This window comes from Lipotes vexillifer, unplaced genomic scaffold (assembly GCF_000442215.2).
Source record: "Lipotes vexillifer unplaced genomic scaffold, Lipotes_vexillifer_v1.1 scaffold1179, whole genome shotgun sequence".
NCBI lineage: Eukaryota > Metazoa > Chordata > Mammalia > Artiodactyla > Lipotidae > Lipotes > Lipotes vexillifer.
The window spans coordinates 1,624,661-1,650,001 of record NW_006783890.1 but is presented as its reverse complement, the minus strand read 5'-3'; the positions used below and the strand labels follow the sequence as shown (position 1 = coordinate 1,650,001).

Sequence of the window (25,341 nt, the reverse complement as noted above, 5' to 3'; positions counted from 1 at the left end):
ATATGAAAAAGAACACTAAGAGCCACTCTGTTGTGTAATTAGAGCAAGTTTTAAATGATGTTTAAAACTTTTTCTGCACTATATTCATACACTCTTCAATATAACTCGTCTGAATACATACTGATTTTATAATTTTCTTTTGCTACATCTCTTTGTTATGTTTGAAAGCAGTTGTTTTCAAGTATTAAGGTACTTGATGATGAGAAAGGCTACAAAAACCTTTAAAAAGTATATATTCTCCAGGCTGTCTCCCAGGTATTCTGATTCAGCAGTATTCAGGTGAGGGTCCAGTAAGCTTAAAGAAAATTCAACGGAGTAACCGATAAAGTGGGTTCACTGATAAACATTTATATAAGAAGTACTGAATTAATGAATATGCTAAATGTAAACAGATTTGTATTAATAATACAAATTCTATAATTATAAAGTTAGGATATTCACATTATAAAATTTTTAAAATATAGAACCCTTTCTTGAAACATCCCAATGGCCAGAGTTATTATCTTTATTTTTAAATTTCTTCTGGATGATACAACTATAAATGGTACCATAAATACTAAAAACCAAAGTGGACTAATGAAGGCTCCTAGGAATTGATTTTTGATTCACAAAGCAACCTGCTGGGCTTTTTAAATACAGTTCAGCGCAATAAACAATGCCATTTCAAAATGAGACAGATGGATTTTTTTCCTATTCCAATAACAACATATTACAGTTGGTTTTTTATCCATTGCACTTATTTTATTGATGTGCTGTTGATTATATTTAACTATATGAATAAGCAAAATTAAACAAAACTAATTGTTTCTTGCTATTTATTTATGTGTTTGTGTTTTGCATTCATGCATGTACATAGGCATGTATGCATGCATGTAGGTCTGCATATATGTACTTATATATGTGTGTATGTAATTAGGTGGTCTTAGGTTCATAATGGTGTTAGGTCTCTGGCTGGTGTTTCACCGTTGTGTCTATACAATATTAAACACCTATAAACACCTATATGATGGGCATATAGGTTACCTAGTTACGAAAATAAAAATTGGAAAATCTTTGTGGAATGCCTTGATAGACCTTAAATCAAACGGTTTATAGATGTTAATAAATATTTCTCTTGGTTCTCAGTGAAATCATAGATTGTTTTCTCACTGAATAGAATTTTTTTCAGATTGGATAAAAACAAATAATTATTGTGATATATTTTAATTAAGATTTACATTAAATTTGATAATCAAATTGACTCTAAATATTTGTCTGTCTCTAGCATGAATATAATTCTAGAAATAAATTAATTGGATTTCCCTGATACCTCAATTTACTCTCAGTTTTAAATAGATTGATTAATATTTAATGTGCCCTAATATGTGAAAATAGGATATTCTAATTTCTTTTGAGTTAAAAACAATGGATTCTGAAAACCTAATGCCTAGTGTAGGCTTAAGGTTCTACTGCCACTTTAATCCAAAAATATTCTTCATAACTCAATTTTGTCTTATGTTTAAAAGGTCATTTTAGAAAGCAATGACATTTTAATGACAGTGTAATTATTTTTCTCTGAAGGCTAATGCTAATTAATTAAAATCTTCAAAATATTGTAGTTTGTGGGAAAATTTGATTTATGTTCAGTCATCAATGAATAAAATATAGATAATAATTCCTGAATTAATCCACATTGTAATTACCCAAGAGAATTTGGTTTCCATATGAAGATGTGTACCATCCTTCCTCCTCCTCCTCAAAGATGGTGCTATTGCTATACGAATATAATGGCTATGGTTATCTATTATTCTGGGTTATTTTCCTAGGATTTATAATAAATACATAACGTGTATGTCTTTGCATATATATTATATATATAAAATTATTTTTCCCTAGAAGCTGTCTCAATCTATAATATGCAATAACAATAAACTTTATTCAAAAAGCCTTCTCAAGGAGAAACATTAGTCTAGGTGCTTAGGTTCAATGGTTGTCAAATCAAACTACATTTTCACTCATCCACTTTACAGAATTGTGGGGTGGGCAGGAAGATAGACACCAATCATTACAAGATTAAATATAGACCTGAGATGTGAAGTATGAATAGCAGTTAACAAGTTGTAGGAATTGTGAGGGGGAGATTAAGATCTCCCCAGACAAAAGAAATACTGTGTTAAAGAGCAAAAAAAAAAAAAAAGCTAGTTAGCAGTACAATTAAAATCTCTGTACTATCTAATAGGAAAATGATCATGGCAGATATGCTTACCCATATAACAAGTTCTAAATAAGGAGGTATCATTTGAAGTTTGAAGACAATACTTAGGGCTACCTAATTAATAATTTATATGTTCTTTTCATGGCACTCAGTCATATTCCTTTTCTTAAAGATCTTTTAGTTTCATTGGATAAGCAATATACAAATAAATGTTATTTAACAATAGTGAACAAATAAGAAATATTAAAAATTAGCATCAAATAAGTGTAACAGATTATGAGTTGTTGAATGCTCTAAAGAGGATTTGGAAATGAAATAATAGAATTGAGTATTCCAAGAAGTTGTACAACCTATACTACAGATGGCTTCAAGAATAAATAAGACAGGATGATTCTGAGAAGGTGGTAGAGTAGAAAGTACCTGGAATCTCTGTCCCTATCTAGACAACAATTACACTGATAGAAACTGTATGATGTAACTATGAGTCTATTGAAGGCTTGCAACTTCCAGGGCAAGGCTTAGAAGATAACTTGCAGTTAATTTTAGCCAATTTTAGATCTTAGCATAGTAGCAGCTACCTATCCTCCACTCCCCAGCCCCATGGCAGACAGTTGTGCATAAATTATTTTTATATGGAAAAAAAAAAAAATAAAGAACTTTTATAGTGAGTTCTTAATCCCTCCTGTATACTATGACTATGTTCCTGTAATTTTTTTCAAGTATGGTTGTGAGTTTTTATGCAGTCTCAGTTTAGATGTGTAAGAATGTACAAAAATTTTGTTAATATGATAGCATTCAACAATCCATGCTTTTCAAGTAATTTAAATAGTAAGTGAAATTTAAAGATATAACCAAATAATGTAAATTAAACTGATGCATTTTATATATAAAATTAGCCAATATGTTTTAAAAATGAGATCGAGGCTTTTTATTTTTTTATTTTATTTTATTTTTTTGCGGTACGCGGGCCTCTCACCGCTGTGGCCTCTCCCGTTGCGGAGCACAGGCTCCAGACGCGCAGGCTCAGCGGCCATGGCTCACGGGCCCAGCCGCTGCGTGGCATGTGGGATCTTCCCGGACCGGGGCACGAACCCGTGTCCCCTGCATCGGCAGGTGGACTCTCAACCACTGTGCCACCAGGGAAGCCCAGGCTTTTTATCATTTTAAACCTCACGCTTAAGTATATTGTGATTGCTAAAAATTTTATGGAAAGCAATTCGATAATGTATCTACCAAGGATCCTAAAAACGTCTATCCTATTTGTCCTAATAATTACATTCTGACAGTCTTCCACAAGAAACATTAAAACATTCTGACAAGAATTTATTAGTGAATATACATTGTGAATTATTTGTATTTCTTAAATAATATTTAACAAACCAAGTGTCTAAAAACAGAGTTGGTTAAGAAAATTAGGGTTTGTATATTCAATAATATTTGATCTCTAAAAGTAGTATGTACAGAGACTTAAATGGTGTAAGAAAAGGTTCACGATGTTATGTTAGTGGAAGAAACTAGGAAATTAAACTCTATGGTATGCATAGTGTATCAGTTTTCTATTATCACTGTAACAAGTTTCCTCAAATTTAATAGCTTAAAACAACACATGTTTATTATCTTACATTTATGAAAGTCAGATGTCTAAAATCAATCTCGGTGGGTTGATGAAATCAAGGTGTTGGTAGGGCTGGTACCCTCTGCAGGCTCTAGAGAAGAATCTGTTTCCTTGCCTTTACAGTTTTTAGAGGCTGTCCTCATTCCTTGACTCATAGCCGTTCATCACAATGCATTTATCCCTCTGCTTCTGTTGTCAAATCCTCCATCACTGACCCTTCAGCCTCCTTTTTATAGGACCCTTGTGATTACACAGCAGTGGATTATTATCCAGATAATCCAGGATTATCACATCTCAAGATTCTTAATCACATCTGCAAGTTGCTTGTGCCTTGTAAGCTAACATGTTTACAGGTTCTGGGACTTAGGATGTGGACATCTTTGGGAGGACATAATTCTGCCCACCACACATAGAATGACCATATTTATCATTTAAACCAGGATACTGTTGAGTGTAAAAGAGGACACTATTAATAATTATTTCAGGAAAACAGAGGTAAACAGGAGCTGTTCTTGAAAAACCTAGATGAGTGGTCATCTAGTATACCACCAGATGGATGAGAAATGACAAACTGTTTGAGTTCATTCAGATTTACATTTTTGAAAGGGATCTGTTTTTGTTATCTTAGGAAAGTTTGATTTTTTTTCCTCCTCTTCTTTATAGTTCTGGGATATTACTGTTATGTATCTAGAAGTGGAAATTTTTATTCATTATATTCAAGGATTCTTGGTCTTTAATCTCAAGATAAATGCTTTTCTTAAATACAGGAAACTTTCCTTTTATTATTACTCTGATTTTTTCCCCTCTAATATTTTTTTCTCTTCCATCTTTGTGAAACTCTCTCTATATGTATTGAACCTTCTGAGTAGATTCTCCATGTCTTTTAAATTCTCTCATGTTTTCTATCTCTATCTTTTTGAAATTCTGAGGTTTACTCCATTTTATCTTCCTGTTTACTTTGGCCAGCGTGGCTGCCATCTGGATCTGTGTGATTTTGAAACATCTCACATGTTTTGCACAGTATTTCCTCTGCTCTGACTTCTCTTTCAATATTTCATTCCACATTTCAACTACCTAAAATTTATAAAAATTTCTGATTCCCTGGTGGTACTCTTTTCTATTCTTAGTGCTAATAAGTATTAATTAATTTTTAACTTTTCTACTGTAATTTAAATGGAATTTGAGGAGCTTATTTGACATTTCTATTAACTTTCTAACTTGAAGGTAAGCTATGGCTGCATTTTATTTCACTGTATGAAGAAGCTATGATTCAATTTACCTATACACTTATTATAAATTGTTTGTACTTTCTTAGCTGTTATGATGCAAATATATATATTTGCCTATCATGGAATACTTCATTACACACACACACACACACACACACACAAATGTTGAGGCATATCTGTGATTATGCGCTTATATTAAATGTCAAAAATACATCAACTTTAAGCCTTTCTTTTCCACAGGAAAGGTTGTACATTTTAAATTTCTATTAACTTGGTATGAAAATGCCTATACAGTTGATTCTCATTAGCCACGGCAGTTAAGTTCTATAAACTTCCTGGGGGAAGTACAGAGTTATGTTCCTGAGGGCCTTCAGTCACAATATTTTCATGAACCAATCAACACATACCTTATTTTATGTGTTTCTGCTTAAAGATATCTTAATTAATATGTATGGTTGATTCAGTAACATTGAGCTCACCATTGACAGCACTGTAACTCATGCCTGAACAAAGCTCATCTAACATATATATTTTTTTGTAAGATACATCACAGCCTTTTTGCGCTTAGGAACACTAATCAGCACTTTATTACTATGCCTGGGGGCTGAAATCAAACCATTTAAAACAGAGAAATCAACAACAAAAAACAAAACATTGTACAAGTATAGCCCTAAAAAGACCATGAAAAGAACACATGTTTACAGTATTAGAACTGAAATAAGGGAGAGCATTACCCTGGACTTCAGCTGGGACCATGTAGGTTTGGCGACTCAAAACATTAGCTGCTTTGAAAATGTCCATGAATAACCATGAAAGCACTGAGAGTATTAATTTGGAGGTGACAAAAATCTTTTAGTGAGTATGCAAATTCACAAATACAGAATCCCTAATAATAAAGATAGACTGTGCTTGCTTTCTACATATTCCATGAGACAAATTAATTTGACAAAACAAAAATGAATCCCCAAATACCTAGTTGTTTTTCAGGAAATAGACTACTTTCTGGGAGATGTCAAATTTCCTGTGGCTCTATTCACCAATCATTGAATTTCCCTTTCTTGGTCAATCATATAAAATCTGGAGTTAATACAATACTATTTTGGGATCTCCCATTTGTAATAAAAGTACTGTGTAATAATTTCTTCCCAATAAGTATAGTTATATACAAAACAACAATTTCTGCCTCTTGTATCAGTAATAATAATTGTTACTATTTGATGAGTGCTTTCTACATTTTCTCATATGTATATAAGAGGAGAAAATTGATTCCATTTTACAGATGTAGAAACTAAGGAATAGATACAGCAAATAACATATACAAGTTCACCCCTTGGTAAATAATGAAGCAGAACTCTAATCCAAGTAGTTTGATTCCACGATGCACCTTTCTTAAATTATCACTTTCTTAAAGTATCACTGCTATCTCTCCACTATAGAGCCAATTGAATTATTACTTTTTTTTTTTTTTTTGCGGTACGCGGGCCTCTCACTGTTGTGGCCTCTCCTGTTGCGGAGCACAGGCTCCGGACGCGCAGGCTCAGCGGCCATGGCTCACGGGCCCAGCTGCTCCGCAGCATGTGGGATCTTCCCGGACCGGGGCACGAACCCGTGTCCGCTGCATTGGCAGGTGGACTCTCAACCACTGCGCCACCAGGGAAGCCTGAACTATTACTTTTTAAAATGTCTATTTTCTGCCTTTATTTTCAGAGGAAAGCATTCTTTTTTAAGTTTTCAGGTTTCTTTGTTTTCTTGTTGAACATCTTAAAACATATATGAAAGAACTAAACATCTGTCTCTTCTTTCCATTAGGACATCTATTTGGTTTTTCTGTTTACTACTTGTTTTTCTAGTAAAGGCAATCTGGGTTAGGGAAGAAAAGGGAATGGAAGCAATATTTATTAAAATTTTATTTTGCAATAGATAACTGGGGTAAAGGCTTTATGAAATTATTTAATCCTCATGATAAATTTGTGACATTGATATTATGACTCAATTTATGAAATAGGAAACTGAGGTTTTGGGAACTGTTATAAAATACCTCACTTCACTCAGATAATAAGTGAGTGGAGGTGGCTAGAAGCAGGACTGCACATGAGCCAAGGCTCCAAGCCTTTTGAACATACTTTTGTCCAATCTGATTTCACTTACAAAATAATTCAAAAACAACATTATTAAGAATTTCAAGATGGCAACCATAGATCATTAACCCCAAGTACAGGACTCTTTTGAGTATGGGACCCTGTGTGAGTTTGCTATTTGGATGCTCATGAAGCTAGCACTGAGTAATAAGTCTACTCTTTTGACTTCTCCTATCTGTGGGAAGTCTTTTGTCTTTAGGGAAGGATACACTACTGAAGGTGCAATGTATCTTTCTACTTCCATTTTTTAAATCATCTACCACAGGACTGGCACAGTATCCTGCTTTCTAGTTTTCATCAATCATCTGATGGGACAGTGTGCTATTTCTGAGTGGAAATAGTGAGGAGCTCAGCAGTGTGGCCTTTATGGCCTCTGATCAAGGACATCCCTAGGACCTTTAAAGTTGCTTCTCTAAGATTGGGTCCTGTAAATATTCTATAACAAGACTTATCTGTCAATAAACAAGGTGTATGTAGATAACAAGATGTATGTAGATAACAAGATGTATGTAGATGCAGACCTAAATGTATTAGCGTTTATTTATTTATTCCTTCATCCTTCAAATATTCTTAAGTACTATATTAAGTGCTAGATATGGAATTGTTTAAAAAAGACAATTCTATATTATATTAATACTGAAAAATATGATTGAGACAACTATACAAATACATGTATACTGTAATTACACATTGTTATGAAAGAAAAATAAAACAGTGTTTCATGTAATGAAAAAGTGGAATGATGACTTGCATTTGGTTAGTGTTGGGGCTTGCTGTGAAAATACTATTTTAGTATAAAAGGGTGAGAAGGCTCTAGTTGCAGAAAGAGTTAGGAAAAGAAGTATTCCAGGTACAAAAAACAGGAACTCAAGTTTGTTTAAGTTTGTAAAAACAAACTCAAGTTTGTTTAAGTTTGTAAAAAGGAACTCAAGTTTGTTTAAGAAATTAAAAGAGAAAACCAAGGTTAGATGGAACATCATGAACAATGGGGAAAATGGTGAGAAACCATTTTGGAAAGTAGAGAAGGGTCAGAACATCTGGTCCATGTTAGGGAAATTGGATTCATGCGAAGTTCAATAGAAAGGCACCAAAGGATTTTAAGCGTGAGTGTTGCATTGTTTGATTTTTATTTTATGATTCTTCTGGCTGCTTTGTGAAGAGTAGATAAGAAGGAGCAAAAGGGGAAGCAGGACGCAGTCCTAGCTTGACTAAGTAAGGGTAGTGAGAGGCGGATGGCAGGATTTGTTGTAGAAAATGGAACTGATAGGATTTAGTGATGTACAGCTTTGGTGTCTGAGGGTGGGGCTTTCTAAGATGAACTTGATAGGTGCCGTTTACTGAAATCATGATGACTCTGTAAAGAACAGCTTCGGGGAAGGATGCAGAGGTGGTCCAGGCTCGAGCTGGGGCAAGTGCAGTGTGAAATTTCTGTTGCCTCTGCTAGTTAACTAGTGTTAGCTCTACTCTTCTACTTTTTGAAATCCTTCGCATCCTGCAAGCCTCAGTGGTAGTGTTAGAATCTCCAAGGTGCTTCCCTGACTACTGCCCCCACCCCAATCCTACCCCCAGCTCCCCCAGTGCAGACTGCATTTTTCCTTCTCCTGAGCACTCATGTGCATTCTTTTACCCCAATTGAGTCATTATTTTATTGTGCCTTATAGCATAGGGAGTTGCTTACATGACTTGGTTTAACCACCGCACAGAGAACTTTGAAAGTAGGGATTCATCTTTATAACTCCAGTGACTTGCACTGTCTTTGTAGATGGCAATTTTGTGTGGCTTTTTAAATTGATTATTACCTCATGGAACTTAGCATACCTGTTTCATTAAGTCCATGTGTTTTTTCTTCTTGCTTGCTTTTATTCTGTTCTTGTTTATCTCATCTGTCTGGCCTTACAAACATATCACATTTAATAACAAGTGTCTTTACATTCAAATTCCATAAGTACTAGGCTTTTGAACTTCTTAATATCTTAGGATCAGATCTAAAAAGTCACACTTGCCTATTGAGTATCTCACAACAGCTAAATTTATCTCAAAACTATATGTTTTGTCATCTTTGCTTTTGTTATGATGGAACTGCTCTCCATTTCTACTCACTTTTTTTTTTCATCTTTACTGGAGTATAATTGCTTTACAATGTTGTGTTAGTTTATGCTACACAACAAAGTGAATTAGCTATATGTGTACATATATCTCCATGTCGCCTCCCTCTTTAGCCTCCCTCATACTCTCCCTATCCCACCCCTCTAGTTTGTCACAGAGCATGGAGCTGATCTCCCTGTGCTTGTAGCTGCTTCCCACTTTATTTAAGCAGTTGCACCAGTTATCACTCTAGAGGCATCTATATGTTAACATCATGGAGGGCTGTAGCTATTTGAATAAAGTATAGCCTGATACTGTAAATTTATGTCTGGACCTGGTCCCTTTTATCTGTATTTAATCATTTGGTTTTCTCTCCATTGTTAACTCATACAGCATGCTTACTGAGTCTTGTATTTCTTAAATGGGAGCAAAACTCTTGTACTGCACACACACACACACACACACACACACACAATACACAAATTTCAGTGGTATCAGCAGCTATGCCATCTCTATGCTTAATCTTGTAAAATCTGGAAATGCATGGATCATCAATTTTACATTTACTTGACCCTAACTAATGTCCATTTGATAGGTTTATAGAGCTTTGTTTTTACATACTTTGAACTATACACCAGTTCATTTCAAAGGGGAGAAAACAAGGTCCATTGATATTCATTCATGAAAGTGTTGTTGATTTATAAATGTAACAGAGGGTTTGATGTGATTGATGGAAGAGGAAGAAGAGACTGTAGGAGTCACACTGAGGCTTAGCTACATGGTTCTCTAGCTGGGGAAAGAAGACGAGCTAAAAGTGTGAGTGTCTAGATGTGAAGAGACACATCTATAGCCTAGGAGAGTGGCAATCATGATGAAGTGGAAAGCTTGATACAATGGAGCACCATAATCTGGTTGCCTAATGCATTTCTGGATAAAGTGCAGAGATGCATTAATATACACCAAGATCCCTTGCCTGTTGGAATGCAGAAGGTGTTTGATGAAGATAATGGAGAAAAGGTTAAATGGGCTCTTCTAGTTCTTCTCCTTCATGAGCATCTAGTTTTAGATTTCTCATAGAAAAACTGTTTTAAAAGAATAAAACAGAGGCATGAATCTGGATAGAGAGTGATATTTCATGTCAGCCAGAAAGTTGAACCGTGAGAACCCATGACATGAGCCAGATGTTGGGGGTAAACTAAAATATTAATATAAAGTAGTAGAAAATAGAGCACTGAGGGAATCCAGGAGGAGGAGTGTTGAAACAGAGCTGTAAAAAGTGAGTGGCCCTGGGAGTGAGGTGGCCTCAGAAACCCCAAATCCCAGCCAGGTTCTTGCACCTGCTCTGGGGTATCAGGCAAGTCAGGTTCTTGGTGCTTTAGGTTCCTCACCTGTAAAATGACTTGGGTAAACTAAATGATCCCTAAGAGAACCCCCAAGGTGGCTCTGTATTCTAGGTACCTGTCTTAGTTGCTGTAAAGAATAAAGTGATAGGACTACAAGGTCAAGGAGATTGGCATTGGAGATTGGCAATTTAGTAGTCCTACTAAGTTATGGAAAACAGAAGTTGAAATGGGAAAAAAATAAATAAAAATCTTTATATGCTGAATATAGCAATAAATAAATCTTTATATGCTAAATGTAGCAATAAATATGGCAAGTCATGTCTCACATATGTACAGATGTGAAAAAATGTAGTCAGTGGATATGGTTACTTTCTATTTTAAAAAATTCTTTAACTTTTTTCTTAGGGTGGTGAGGTGCATAGATAGAGTACATATTACTTTTATATAATTAGAATTGAGCATATGTACTTAAAAATCTAATTTTTTAAAGTACATCTTACCCATATGTAGATAATTTCCTAGGTTTTAGTAGTGATATGGGTGCTTTCTCCTTTTTTTTAAATCTGTACACTATCGGCTCACCCACTAAATTCTATTAAAATAATTCAGAGACTCATCCATGTATACAATAATTATGATTATGAGCATCCAAGGAAAATTAGTGTGTACTGTCTTAATTAAAACTGGGCAACATAATTTTATTTACAGATTGAATTCTATTAAATCTTTAGAGTGGTATATTTTTATTTTACTTTCATGTAATTAGTATTTAACATAGCTCTTAGTGTAGCACATTGCATTCTGAATACACATTTTGTGAGAAATGTAATAGTATGTAAAAAAAAAACCCTTTTCTTTGGAAGATAGCCCATGAATTTTATTATATTAAAATGCAAATTTTGCCTCTTGCTTGACTGTTTAAAATAGTTATGAGCTGCATACTTGCTTGTTTAGAAGTATTAGCTGATAAAAGTTGTAAAAAATCAGTTTGATTTCATGTGGATGTTTTCACGTTTTTCAACCAGCGTTGGGAATCTTTCCCAGTGGCATTCTTAACTCATAGTTATGATGTGAATATTTTGTTTGCCTTAATCCTAATCTTGTTTTCTTTAGGAAAACTGTGAATCGTATTAGTAGCATATCACCAAAGCTACATGGCAATTAAAGTTTGAGCCTTGGGATAGAAGAGTAAAAATTTGAAATTCTTATTACTTCTCTTGTCACAAGACGTTGTTGTTTTGCCTGTAATATTCCCTCTAAGGCAGCTTCTAAGAAAACATCATTTATCTTAGTTTAGCTATGAGAAACCTGTAGAAACCCTTTCTTCATTTTATACAATGAGTTTTCAGAAATATTCACAAATGAAAACTAATAGTTAAGCACAAAACCCTGTAATGTTCGAAAACACCAAATAGATGTTCGGCTGAACCTTTTTTATTAACAGAAATAAATAGAGAAGAAGAAAATAAAAACTCCCAAAACTTTATGTTCCTTAATACTAAAATAGGACAGTATGAATCCTCCATTAATCCTGGTGGTTCTCAGATTGGGAGTAAAAAAGCCCCTGAGTTTCATGAGAGGTATTCTGATGAAGAGAAACTGGATTTTTGAACTCTAGGCAGTAGCTTTTTAATAAGTATTGTCGCCTCGCGAACATCAGTGCTCCCATCTCTCACTTGCTTCCAATCCTTTATTCTCACCTCCTGCATTAGGAATGGTGCCTCTAGGTGATGCTGTGTTCTTGGTGCAACTAGGAAACAACCAGCCTTTCTTTAGCAACATCTGATTTTGTACTGCTTCCTCCTGGGTGATTAGATTTAGAAATCTATGAAAATGGGGCTTTTCTACTTTTTGTTTGTCAAACATGCTCTAATTCTTAAAATTCATCTCAAAATGATGTTGAACAATGAACAGATTCAACAATCTCTTGAATGATGTGTTGATGTGTTGAATGATGGACATGATGGGATGTGTTGAATGATGGACATCATCTTGAATGATGTCCATGTGTTACATAGAGTAATTTCATTATTGTTAAGTACTTTAATTTAGTAAAATTAATACTAATAATTAGCTTCATAGCATAAAAGTAATGCTTCTCATAAACTGTTAAATCACTTTTACAATCTAGAGTTTGAGGACAGGATTATTTTACTTTGTTTTAATTCACTCATCTGTGACTTTTTTTCTGCGAGGGTAATTTCCCGATGATTTTTAGCCATTTCAAAATCAAAGTTTTTCTCCTTGAGTTAAAGGATTTAGTATGCTTCATATGTCCTAGGAAATATTAAAGAGACTTTTTCACATACTGGTAATACTTACATTAATATTCCAAAGCTAACTCTCTAACTACTGCAGATTGATCATCAGAGCACTAATTTGTTCACCCTGTGCATGCAAAGGGTTCACCTTCTTGTCTGTTTTACTTCTAGTTTTTAAATGTGTTTGCAATATTTTAAAATGTTGGAGACTGTCTCAAATAAGCAAGCAAAATAAAGTCCATTAGGAAATTAAAGCAGAATTGGAATTTCAAGACAAAAATATTGGTAATTTTCACATGGTAAACTAAAGGAGGTCAGAGTTGTTTCTCCAATTAGTTACTGAAGTCTGTACTACAAATCAGAAACTCCCACAGGGTTACTACAGAGTGTATTTAATTGTGAAAACAACTATGAAAATATTTCACTGTTATCATCCATGATCAATTCCTAGATTATTTTCAAATTAAAAGAGGCCCAGAATTACATAAAGTAATTTTAAGGAGGTATATGGAATAGCTTTCTTTTCGATAATTGTGTCTTTATTTTAATATTCTAAAAATGACTGCTATATTAAAATAAAGCTTTGGCTGATATTGTTTAAGATAAAGCATTAAATATGCTTATAACTTAAAGACATAAGTCACTTTAAGGAAAATATAGGACAGTTGGAACTTGGCTGTGACAGCCATACTGAAGGTGGTACATGACTTAGATGTTCAGGAAATGGTGGTCCAAAGTAACCCTTTGGGTAGTAGTTGATTGTAAAGAGCCAAGATTTCTCAAAGGATTCTTGAAGCAAGAGGGCTTGTTCTGGAGGAGAAACACATTACTGGGGTGGAGATTTTAACACTAACCCAGACGGTAACCAAGGACCGCTTTCTCCTCTGATGCTTCTGCTGCTTCCAATTCCCTGTCATCTCCTCCACAAGACTTCCTTTTTTATCCATCCTTCCATACGTATGAGGAATTGGCTCATGTGATTATGGAGGCTGAGAAGTCCCACCATCTTCTGTCTGCAAAATGGAGACCCAGGAATCCTGGTGGTGTGTAGTTTAGTCCAAATTTGAAGGCGTGAGAACCAGGGGAGTTCTTGGTGTAAGTCTCAATCTGAAGGCAGGAGAACACCAATGCCCCAGTTCACACACTCAGGCAGAAGGGAAGGGACAAAATCTCCCTTTTGTTCTATTCAGTCACTCAATGGATTAGATGATGCCCACCCACATTGGGGAGGGCAACTTGTTTTATTGAGTCTACCAGTTCAAATGCTAATCTTGTCTGGAAATACCCAGAAATAATGTTTAGCCAAATACCTGGACATCCATGATTCAGTCAGGTTGATACATAAAATTAACCATTACCTTCTCTAAATTTGGATGTCTTTGAGTTATGTACTCCAGTTTTGATATACTCAGTTATGGTCAGGGTGTTTTAGGGATGCCAGATCTATATAGAACTGTGAACAGGGCATACTTATTTAAACAGGCTGTGAGCTGATGATGACAGTCTGATGTCATCTCTAGGACATGATTAATGTCACTGATGAGGAAACTGAGGCCTAAGAAAAATCATACAGCAAATGAACACAGATCCAAGACTAGAGCCCAGTTTTGATTATGCTCATTGCTAAGTGCTTATCACCACTTATCCAAAACTGTTTTTTATGGATCAGAAGCACATAAGATATTATTAAGTGACGAAGAATTATTTCAGCATACAAAGCCTTTTCCTTTTAGGAAACTAATATATGAAAGAGATCCCAGTATGTGGAGGGACAACTAAAGGACCATAGGAAGGAACTCCGATTCTCTGTGCGGGAACCTCTCTGCTTTGCCCTCTCACCCCTGTTGCTATGCTCTCCTCCGTGGCTCCGAAGCTTCCCCCCCCCACCCCGCCACCCCCTGTCCCCTCCAGTGAAGGCCTTCCTAGTGTGTGGAAACTTTTCCTCCATCACAGCTCCCTCCCCTAGGTGCTGGTCCCATACCTGTTCTTTTGTTTCTGTTTTTTTCTTTTGTTCTACCCAGGTGCATGGGGAGTTTCTTGCCTTTTGGGAGGTCTGAGGTCTTCTGCCAGAGTTCAGTATGTGCTCTGTAGGAGTTGTTCCACGTGTAGATGTGTTTCTGATGTATCTGTGGGGAGGAAGGTGATGTCCACATCTTACTCCTCCACCATCTTGAAGGTCTCTTAGAAGAAATATTCTTTACTAACAATTTTGTTTAGTTTTTTTTGCTTTCAGAATTTTAATCGGTATTTCCAAGAACCAGATAATAATAGAAAATTTCTGTTCTTTTTCAGTCTTGTTACTTCCTGCAAATCTGGTACTCCAGAAAATAGAACCACTAGCCAAATAAGCAGTACAATTTGATTTAAAATTGTACTGCTGGTCCTGACACTATTGATAATTTTAATTTCCCCTTAACTTCCTTTTTCCACACTTACAGATGGCATTCAAACTGTAAATACATTTAAAAAGCATCTTAGGAGAATCTTTTTTTCACTTTCTAAATCTTTTATTCTAACTATATTTCACAATTCACTATTGTTCCAGTGATTTATGTGTTTGCCATTTTATGTATGATGAAAATGTTAGGTTCGCTTGGGTCTGAAGGTTGTATTCATTAATTTTATGGTTGTATGATATTTAGGACTAAAATTTTAAAATAACTTTGATAAGGATATTATTTGAAAGAAATAGAGACTATTTTTTAAAAATTTTGTTCGTTTTTCAACAAGTATGTGAGATCCTAAGGAAAAGGAACTTGAAATGGGAATCTAAACGGGAGGACCCTCACAGGAAGAGCCCATGGGATTCAGATACATACATAAAAGGATTTAATCACCTCCAATGCACCCCACTGGTGAGAAAGGGATTATCACTAGGACAATGGGGATGGCCAAATACACAAGACCCACCTGAAACTAAGAATTCGAGATCCACAGTAGATTAGCATATAAACCCATAACCCACGGGGGAGGGCACCGCACACCACTCACTCTGGGCCACAAAGGGGTTGCCTTCAGGAGCATAGTGAACAAGTAGGAGCTGTGGAAGATAAGATTTTAAAGCATCAAGAGGGTAGGGTGACCCTGGTTCCTTAAAAATGATGTGGTTGGCTTCTTTGCCTAATTCCACCACCAGCAGGGAATTGAAACCAAGCCTCAGGGTTAAGGAGAAATTGTACTTAGCCCCTTTGATAAGAAGACTGATTGGCTAGGGGACTTTATTCACAGGAGCAGAGTTGAGAGGGGAGCTTGCAGTTAGGCCACTGGAGGCCTTGCAAGTTTCACTAGATGTCATGGCAGAACATAGTATCAGGCCATAATATCAGGTTTTATTTTCAGGCCTTACAACAAAAAAACACTCTTATGTTGTCTTTTGTCTGTGAGGAACAAATATTTTCTCTGGTAGTATAAAAATGATGTTTTATTATAAAGGCAAAACAGAGACTCTTATGGAAATCCAAGACCCAGAATTATGGCAAGACATCAGGAACCAAACTTGTGTTCTGTGTTCTTAAAGGATGGTTTCTCCCCCTTCCATAGATGATCTGCTTGGCTGTGTGCTTCTGATCCTTACTCTCTCTCTTGACTCTTCCTCTTCCTAATAATCTTGGATGCTTCTCATGAGGGCTACACTTCTCAACCTTAGAAATACCTGGCTTTCTAGCTCTAATGACTGCTAACATCTGGCAACCTCTTTCTATGCTTCCAGGTTCAAATTCTTAAGACAGCATTTGATTGTCTTAGACTTTGGCATTCTCGAAGAGGCATCAATACCAGGCTAAGTCATATGCTCATGGCAAGCTTAGGAATGAGCTATTTCTGAGATAGATGTCTGTTCTTTTTATGTATAATTAGCCTCAGCTGATATAGATATGGGGCTATATGAGAAAACATAGCTAAATAATTGAGCAGATACTGAGGGCAAAGATTTTCTCAGCCAGGAAAGGTGTGGGGAGCAGGACCTTCTGAATGTGCATAGCAAAATATCTCAGAGCATCAAACCAGTTCCCCTCTGCAGTTTTCTTTTTCAGGAAATAAAAATATAATTTCTCATCCACCAAGTCAAATGAGTGAATCAGCCTGTCTTTTTGTTCTTTCTCCTGCCCACTCCCTTTTCTTCTCTAATTTTGTTGCACTAAATATGTCATTTTCTTTCTTAGTATTTGGCTCTTTATTTGAAATGTACAGCCATTAACCTGGTGCAGGCAGGCTCCTTTCCTTTCAGCTTGGGTCTGTTAAAACTGTCCTCTGGCACTTCCAGACTCTCTTCCTGCCAGCCCCTCCTATACCCAGCCCAACTGATCCTAAAGAAACACCATTTTCAATAAATTGCCTTATCTCTCTATCCCAACAGAATTTTCTTCAAAGCAATACCTTGCAATTATTTCTGTGTTTTGTTGTATCTGCCCTACTTCTTGATAAAAGGGGAACTGGCTCTCTAGAGAATTTTACATCTATATAAAAGATTGGAATTACAGGATAAAAAAGTCAAGATTAAAAAATATAATAACAGTAAGCCTCAGGCTTATTATATTTTGTTGTCTTTGTCTGTTCCCCAAACCAGATTATAACCTCCTGGAGAATAAGAATTAAGTCTCATGGTTCTTTTTCACCCAGCCAGAATTCAATCATATATACTTTTGATGATGGTGATACTGTTGATTTCTTTATGCTTAGTGAGTTATTTGTATTGGTTATTTGATTCAGTTGCTTACAATCAGCCACACTAACTAAGTCTTTTGGAGCATTTGGTCTACTGACATTTGAAGTGATCATTTATACTTATATATTTATTGGTGTTTCATTACTTTTTTCCTGGTTATTTTGTACTTCTCTATTCTTTTCTTCTTTTTGCTTTCTTCCCTTATGGTTTGATGTTTATCTTAGTGGTATTCTTGTGTTCCTTTTTTTCTAGTTTTTGTGTATCTATTGTAGATTTTTGATTTGTGGTTATCATGGGGCTTTTATATGTTGACCTGTAACTGTATCTACTTGTTTTAAACTGATAGTCATTGGAGTTCAAACACATTATAAAAGATCTATATTTTTCATCCTGTCCCTCAAATTTTGTGTTTTTGTTGTAATATTTTACATCTTCATGTTTATCCCTTAACTGTTTATTGAGGTTATAGTTTATTTTACATTTTTTCTTTTTTACTAGCTTATTTATGTTGTTGATCCACCGCCTTTACTATATATTTTCCTTTACTAGTGGATTTTTTTCTTTTCCTATAAATTCTTCCCTCTTACTGTAGCCTTTTCCTTTCCTCTTAAAAAAGACCCTTTCACATTTTTTTTGAGTCAGTTTAATATTGATGAACTCTTTTAATTTTTACTTGTTTCAGAAGTTATTTTTCTCTCCTTCAATTGTGAATGATAACCTGCTGGGTAGAGTATCCTAGGTTGTAAGTTTTTTCCATTTTAGCACTTGAAATATATCATGCCACTGCCTTCTGGCCTGCAAAATTTCTTCAGAGAAATTAGCTGATAGCCTTATGGGGGTTCCCTTGTATGTTACTCTTAGTTTTTCTCTTGCTGCTCTTTATCTGTAACTTTGGCCATTTTAATAATGTCTTGGTGTGGATTTCTTTCAGATCATCTTGTATGGGTCTCTCTGTGCTTCCTGTACTTGTATATGGGTTTCCTTCTTCAGGTTTGGGAAGTTATCAGCCATAATTTTATTATGGCTTTTAATTTTTAAAATTTTATCTGGGATCCCCATAATGTGAATGTTAGTAGGTTTGATGTTATTCTAGAATTCCCTTAAACTGCTCTCATTTTTTGTTGTTGTTGTTGTTATGATTGGGTGATTTCCATTACTATGTCTTCCAGATCACTTATGCATTCTTCTGCATCACCTAGTCTGCTCTTAATTTCTTCTAGAGCGTTTTTCATTTCAGTTATTATATTCCTCAGCTCTGACTGGTTCTTTAGTTTCTTGTTAAAATTCACACTGTGGCTCAGTGCGTTACTTTCCTCGACTCTTAGCTTGTCGAGGACGGTAACCGGGACCCGGTGTCTACTCCTGTTGCCTGCGCCTGCTGACCCATAGCCACCATGCGTGAGTGCATCTCCATCCACGTTGGCCAGGCTGGTGTCCAGGTCGGCAATGCTTGCTGGGAGCTCTACTGCCTGGAACACGGCATCCAGCCTGATGGCCAGATGCCAAGTGACAAGACTATTGGGGGAGGAGATGACTCCTTCAACACCTTCTTCAGTGAGACAGGCGCTGGCAAACATGTGCCCAGAGCAGTGTTTGTAGACCTGGAACCCATGGTCATTGATGAAGTTCGCACTGGCACCTACCGCCAGCTCTTCCACCCTGAGCAGCTCATCACAGGCAAGGAAGATGCTGCCAATAACTATGCCCGAGGTCACTACACCATTGGCAAGGAGATCATTGACCTCGTCTTGGACCGAATTCGGAAACTGGCTGACCAGTGCACAGGTCTTCAGGGCTTCTTGGTTTTCCACAGCTTTGGCGGGGGAACTGGTTCCGGGTTCACCTCCCTGCTGATGGAACGTCTCTCTGTCGATTATGGCAAGAAGTCCAAGCTGGAGTTCTCCATTTACCCAGCCCCTCAGGTTTCCACAGCTGTAGTTGAGCCCTACAACTCCATCCTCACCACCCACACCACCCTGGAGCACTCTGATTGTGCCTTCATGGTAGACAATGAGGCCATCTATGACATCTGTCGTAGAAACCTTGACATTGAGCGCCCAACCTACACGAATCTTAACCGCCTTATTAGCCAGATTGTGTCCTCCATCACCGCTTCCCTGCGATTTGATGGAGCCCTGAATGTTGATCTGACAGAATTCCAGACCAACCTGGTGCCCTATCCCCGCATCCACTTCCCTCTGGCCACATATGCCCCTGTCATCTCTGCTGAGAAAGCCTACCATGAACAGCTTTCTGTAGCAGAGATCACCAGTGCTTGCTTTGAGCCAGCCAACCAGATGGTGAAATGTGACCCTCGCCATGGTAAATACATGGCTTGCTGCCTGTTGTACCGTGGCGACGTGGTTCCCAAAGATGTCAATGCTGCCATTGCCACCATCAAGACCAAGCGCAGCATCCAGTTTGTGGACTGGTGCCCCACTGGCTTCAAAGTTGGCATTAATTACCAGCCTCCCACTGTGGTACCTGGTGGAGACCTGGCCAAAGTACAGCGAGCTGTGTGCATGCTGAGCAACACCACAGCCATCGCTGAGGCCTGGGCTCGCCTGGACCACAAGTTTGACCTGATGTATGCCAAGCGTGCCTTTGTTCACTGGTACGTGGGTGAGGGCATGGAGGAAGGAGAGTTTTCTGAGGCCCGTGAGGACATGGCTGCCCTTGAGAAGGATGATGAGGAGGTTGGTGTGGATTCTGTTGAAGGAGAGGGAGAGGAAGAAGGAGAGGAATACTAATTACTATTCCTTTCAGCCCTGCAGCATGTCATATGCAGAACTTGAGCTTCAACATTAGCTGACAGGAGTAAAAGCTTTCTGATTAGATTGTCTTCACTTTCAACTGTGATCATGTATTGCTTTTCCATGTGTACCTGTAAGATTTTTCTGTCATGTCTGAAAAGTAAAGGCTTTAAGAAAGGAAAAAAAAAAAAAAATTCACACTGTGTCCATCTATTCTTTTCCCTAGTTCACTTAGCATTCTTATTACAAATGGTTTGAACTCTTTATCTGGTAAATTATTTACCTCTGTTTCATTAGTTTTTTTTTTTTTTTTTTCGGGAAATTTTACATGTTATTTCACTTGAAACAAATCCCTCTGTCTTTTCATTTTGCTTAACTTTTTCTGTTTCTGAAATTAGGTGAAACAGTTATCTGTTCTGGACTGAAAGGGTATCCTTTTGGGGAGCATCCCTATATAGTCTATGTGTATCCAGTGGCTTAGTGGCAGAACTGGATCTGAAGTGAGCATGGGTCATGTCTTCTCCTAGGGTGATAGCTAGCGGCTATCACCTTGGTGGGAGGTGGGGCTGGAGATGGTGGGACTAGGACTAAAGCCAGGTGTGAGCTGGGGCTTCCCCTATGTTCAGTGGCCATCATTGTCCTACTGGGGGTGGGGTCGGGTCCCAAGGTGATATAACAGAAGGGTTTGGTCCAAGCTGGTTTTGTTCCTTCTAAGTGTGCACTCTCCCCGCTCCCAGAAGCAGCATCTTTGCCCCAGAGGGTAGAAGTGCTGGAACAACAGGGGCCAGAGTGGTTGCCCATTGTGGGCCAGGGCATGCTCTGGGACAGTTCTGGCACACCAGTGAGAACTTCAGACTGCTTCTGATCTGCTATTTCCATGAGTACCAGTAATGGCCACCCTTGTTCCATTCAGATGAAGTGCCGTGGTCAGCCAGCTCCATCCCCCTCTAACTGTGCACTCTCTTTGCCAATAGCAGTCTTTGCCCTAGTGTGGAATTGTGCCGGAGCTAGAGGTGGAGAGGCAAGCACATGGTGTGGGCTGGGGCACACTCTGGGGTCTGAGTCCTGGGCAGTTTCAGTATGCTTCAGCTGCCTTGTTTTGGAAGTAAGCAAGTAACTACTTGTTCTTCATGAGTGGAGTCTAGATTTCTTATAACCCTCCTATTAGTCCCACTGTTTTTTGAAGCAGCTAAGAGGACTTTTCTTCCTGGTGTCAGATCCAGGGCTGGGTACCCAGTATGTGGTTCAAACTGCTCGCTTTCTAGGGAGGATTTCTGAGCCCATGTAATCCTCCTCCTCTTCTGTATCCCCTCCTAGGGGCACAGGTCCTGAACTGATATCTTCTCTTCCTACCTGACTCTGTGTGGATCTTTCTTTACAGCCTTTATTGTAGAGGAACCTTTCAGCCAGCCTCCAGTATATTTTCAGTGAGAATTTTTCACATATGGATGTATTTTTTATGTGTTTGTGGGGGAGGTGAGCTCATCATCCTCCAACTCCACCATCTTGATCTCCCCTCAAGAAAAGATTAGTAACTACTTTACTTCTATAAAGTATAAAAAGATTAACATTAGCTTATAGAAATTTCACAATATTCTGATTTCAAATCAGAAAAGGATTATGTGTTTTTATAGCCATAACTTCTTTTTTTCAATTTTGTGGATTTGTAAATGCATAAAAAGAATTCATCCTGACTCCAGACTGACAAGATTGGATTGACAGCTGATAAAAGTTGTCAACATTGCCTGTCATATTGAAACTTAGTAGACTATAAAATGCTTATAAAAGCTTCAAGTTATCCTGTCAATACTGAGATTTAATTAAGAATTAATTAAAACAAATTTGCTTGTTAATAAAGCTCAAAATATCAATCAGTTCTATAACTAAAACATGTGACTAACTTGTGTGTTATGTGATGTATGTGTACATCCATGATTAAGAAATGAGATCTCATAGGCCTTTTTTTTAGTTTACACTGAAAGCAACAGGGTGCAAAGGGATGTGAAAAATTTTTAATTAAAATTAGATCAGAGCATACACACAGCCAAGGTTAATTTCAATATTTTTCACAACGAGCAAAATAGGGAACAATATCTCTTTACTTTGATATGTCATTCCAGAATGGATTTTGTGCTTAACATTCATATTGATTCACATATTAGAACAAAATTAATTTCATTGAGAAAGTGAAAATAGAGTACTTCCTGTGTCCAACTTACTGCAATATAACAGAGTAAAACTTGTTAAAGTTGTACTTAAATTATATATTAAATTAATTTAGTGTATTTGTTTTATTTTATTCATTCCTTAATTAAATTACCAGGCCCTCATGACACTTTTATTTTCTTATAGAAATGATAAAAATATCTTTCTAAGCTTATGCGTTACTTTAAGTCACTAACAAGCAACTTATTTAATTAAAAATAATCTTATTTATTATGCAATAATTAGTTATTGATAATGTACTATGTTCCTTGTATTCTACAAAGTGGTGGCAATAAAATGGTAAGCAAAACAGACACATTACCTATATTCATGGAATTAACAGTTTATTGAGAGAAAATATACATATTTAAATAGTCCTACCATGAAAAATTCTATCTCAAACAAGTGTTATAAAGGAGAGGTTTCCAAGACTATGAGAGTCTGGGTAGGGGAATTTGACATAATGAAGCAGGTCAAGAAAGTCTTGAAGGGGTTACACTTTAGTTTAGATCTGAAGGATTGGTACCAGTTTTGGTAAAAAGAGTCAGAGAAGGATCTGCTCAGACAGAAGAGCTGCATAAATGTCCATTGGCAAAATGCAGTTCAATGAATACAGGGAGTGTTTTAGGTTAAGTTGTGCTCTCCCTGAAAGATATGCTGAAGTCCAAACCTCTAGTACCTAAGAATGTGATCTTATTTGAAAATAGAATCTTGGCAGATTTAACAAAGTTAAAATGATATTGTTATGGTAGATCCCCAGTCTAATATGACTGGTGTCCTTATAAAAAGGGGAAATTTGGACACAGATATGCACAGAGGGAAGACTATGTGAAGAGACACAGGGAGAAAATAACCATTTTTAAGCCAGGGAATGCCTGAAGCTACTAGAAGCTTAGAGAGAGGCCTGGGACAGATCCTTCTCTGGCATCTTCAGGAGAGCATGACCCTGTTCACATTTTGATTTTGGATTTCTGGTCTGCAGAAAACTGTGAGACAACAAATTTCTGTTGTTTTAAGCCACACTGTTTGTGTTACTTTGTGAGAGCAACCTTAGGAAACTAGTATAGGGATTGAAAGCAGGTTAATGCAGATGAAAAGGGAGAATAAGAGTAAGTTGATCTGAAGCAAAGATGGAGCAATAGGTGGGAACCAGGTCATGGAGAGAGTCCTAAAGGCCATTGTAGGAGTTTTGTTTTTATTCTCAGAGCAAAGTAGTTAAGCAATCCAAACAGAGATGATAGTAGCTTGGACAAGAATGGTGATAATGGTTATGAAGAGAAGTCAATGGGAACAAGAGAGTGGATTGAAAATTATAAATAACTTACAGAAAAGCAAGTTTACTCAATGATATCACTCCAGAAATTCTCTGCTCTTTTCTTTTACCATTAATTTTTCAGTCTACAGTGGATCATTCTCCTCACCATCAAAGGGTACCCCTTTTTTCTATCTGCTTCTTATTTGGTTGTTGATAACAGATTGATTGAGATATAGTTGACATATGTACATATTTAAAGTGTGAAGTTTAATAAAAGTTGACTTATTGATATAGCCATGAAACTATGACCACAATCAAGATAATGAACATATCCAACCCCGAAAGTTTTCTAGTATCCTTCTGCAGTGACTTTCTTTATCGCTAGTGATATTGCTATCTTTGAAATCAATTTTGTCTGATATTAATATAGCCACTCCAGTTTTCTTTTGCTTATTATTAGCATGGCATATCCTTTGTCATCATTTTACTTTTCACCTATTTGTATCTTTGTATTAAAGTAGGTCCCTCACAGACGGCAAATAATGGAGTCTTGCTTTCTTACCTAATCAGATAATCTTTTGCTTTTAATTGGGAGTGTTTCATTTATTTACACTTAATGCTACTCTTAGCATGGTTAAGTGTTAACCATTTGCCACTTGCTTTCTATTTGTCTCATTTGTTCTTTGTGATTTTGCCTTTTTCTCTGCCTTCTTTTGGATTGAATATTTTTTATTTTTTCATTTTATGTATATTATTGTCTTATAGCTATTATTTTTGGCTATTTTAGTGGTCGATTCTACCTTTAATATTAAGTGGTGTACGATGTCACAGATAGAGCAATTTATAAGAATATAAGTCACGCTTATACTTCTCCTGATCTTCCTGTTGTTATTATTATGCTTATTATTTTACATATGTTAAAAATCTCACGAGTCAAATATCATTGGAATATATTTAAATATTAAGTTCTGGATTGGTTTTGATTGATATGTTTTTATTGTCATTATGGTTCAGATTTTACTTCTTTGCATATCTGGTAATTTTTCATTTTATGCCAGGCGCTTTGATTTGTTACCTTTTGGGTGCTGGATATATTTTATATAGCCTATAAATATTCTTTAGCTTTATTCTGAGAAATAGTTAAGTTACTTAGGAGAAGTTTGAGTCTTTTGGGTCCTGCTTTAAACTTAGGTAGAAACAGAACAGTATTTAGTTCTGGATCTTTTTTTTTTTTTGTCCCACTGCCTTGGCAGGGTCTTTCTAAGTACTCTTCCCAATACCCCCATGAATTATGAGGTTTCCGAGTCTGAAAAACATTCACTATTTCCAGCCTTGTGTGAACTCTGAAAATCATTTCCTCTAATCCTTTCAGGTGGTTATTTTCACAGCCTTTGGTAGTTTCCTCACAAACATGAACTGATCGGTACCCAGATGAATAATCAAGGGGATGTATGCAAATCTCTGGAGTTTTCTCTCTGCTGCTCTCTTCTCTTCAGAATGCTACCCTCTTTAGACTCCTAGCCCTGTCTACTCCTGGAAAGATTGTTTATCTTTAAAAGACTGTTTATACTTTCTTTACTCATAACTCATTTCCTCCTTT

General features: G+C 36.6%; 1 protein-coding gene and 1 pseudogene across 2 annotated transcripts in view; both read left to right on the top strand.

The window, feature by feature from the left end:
• Positions 1 to 25,341, top strand: part of SPAG16 (sperm associated antigen 16) — a 906,862-nt gene that overhangs the window by 272,010 nt on the left and 609,511 nt on the right. The gene's annotated exons all lie outside the window — the stretch shown is intronic.
• On the top strand, positions 18,920 to 20,278 carry LOC103086172 (tubulin alpha-1B chain pseudogene; annotated as a pseudogene). The gene has a single exon (XR_014368634.1). The product of XR_014368634.1 is annotated as a tubulin alpha-1B chain pseudogene (transcript).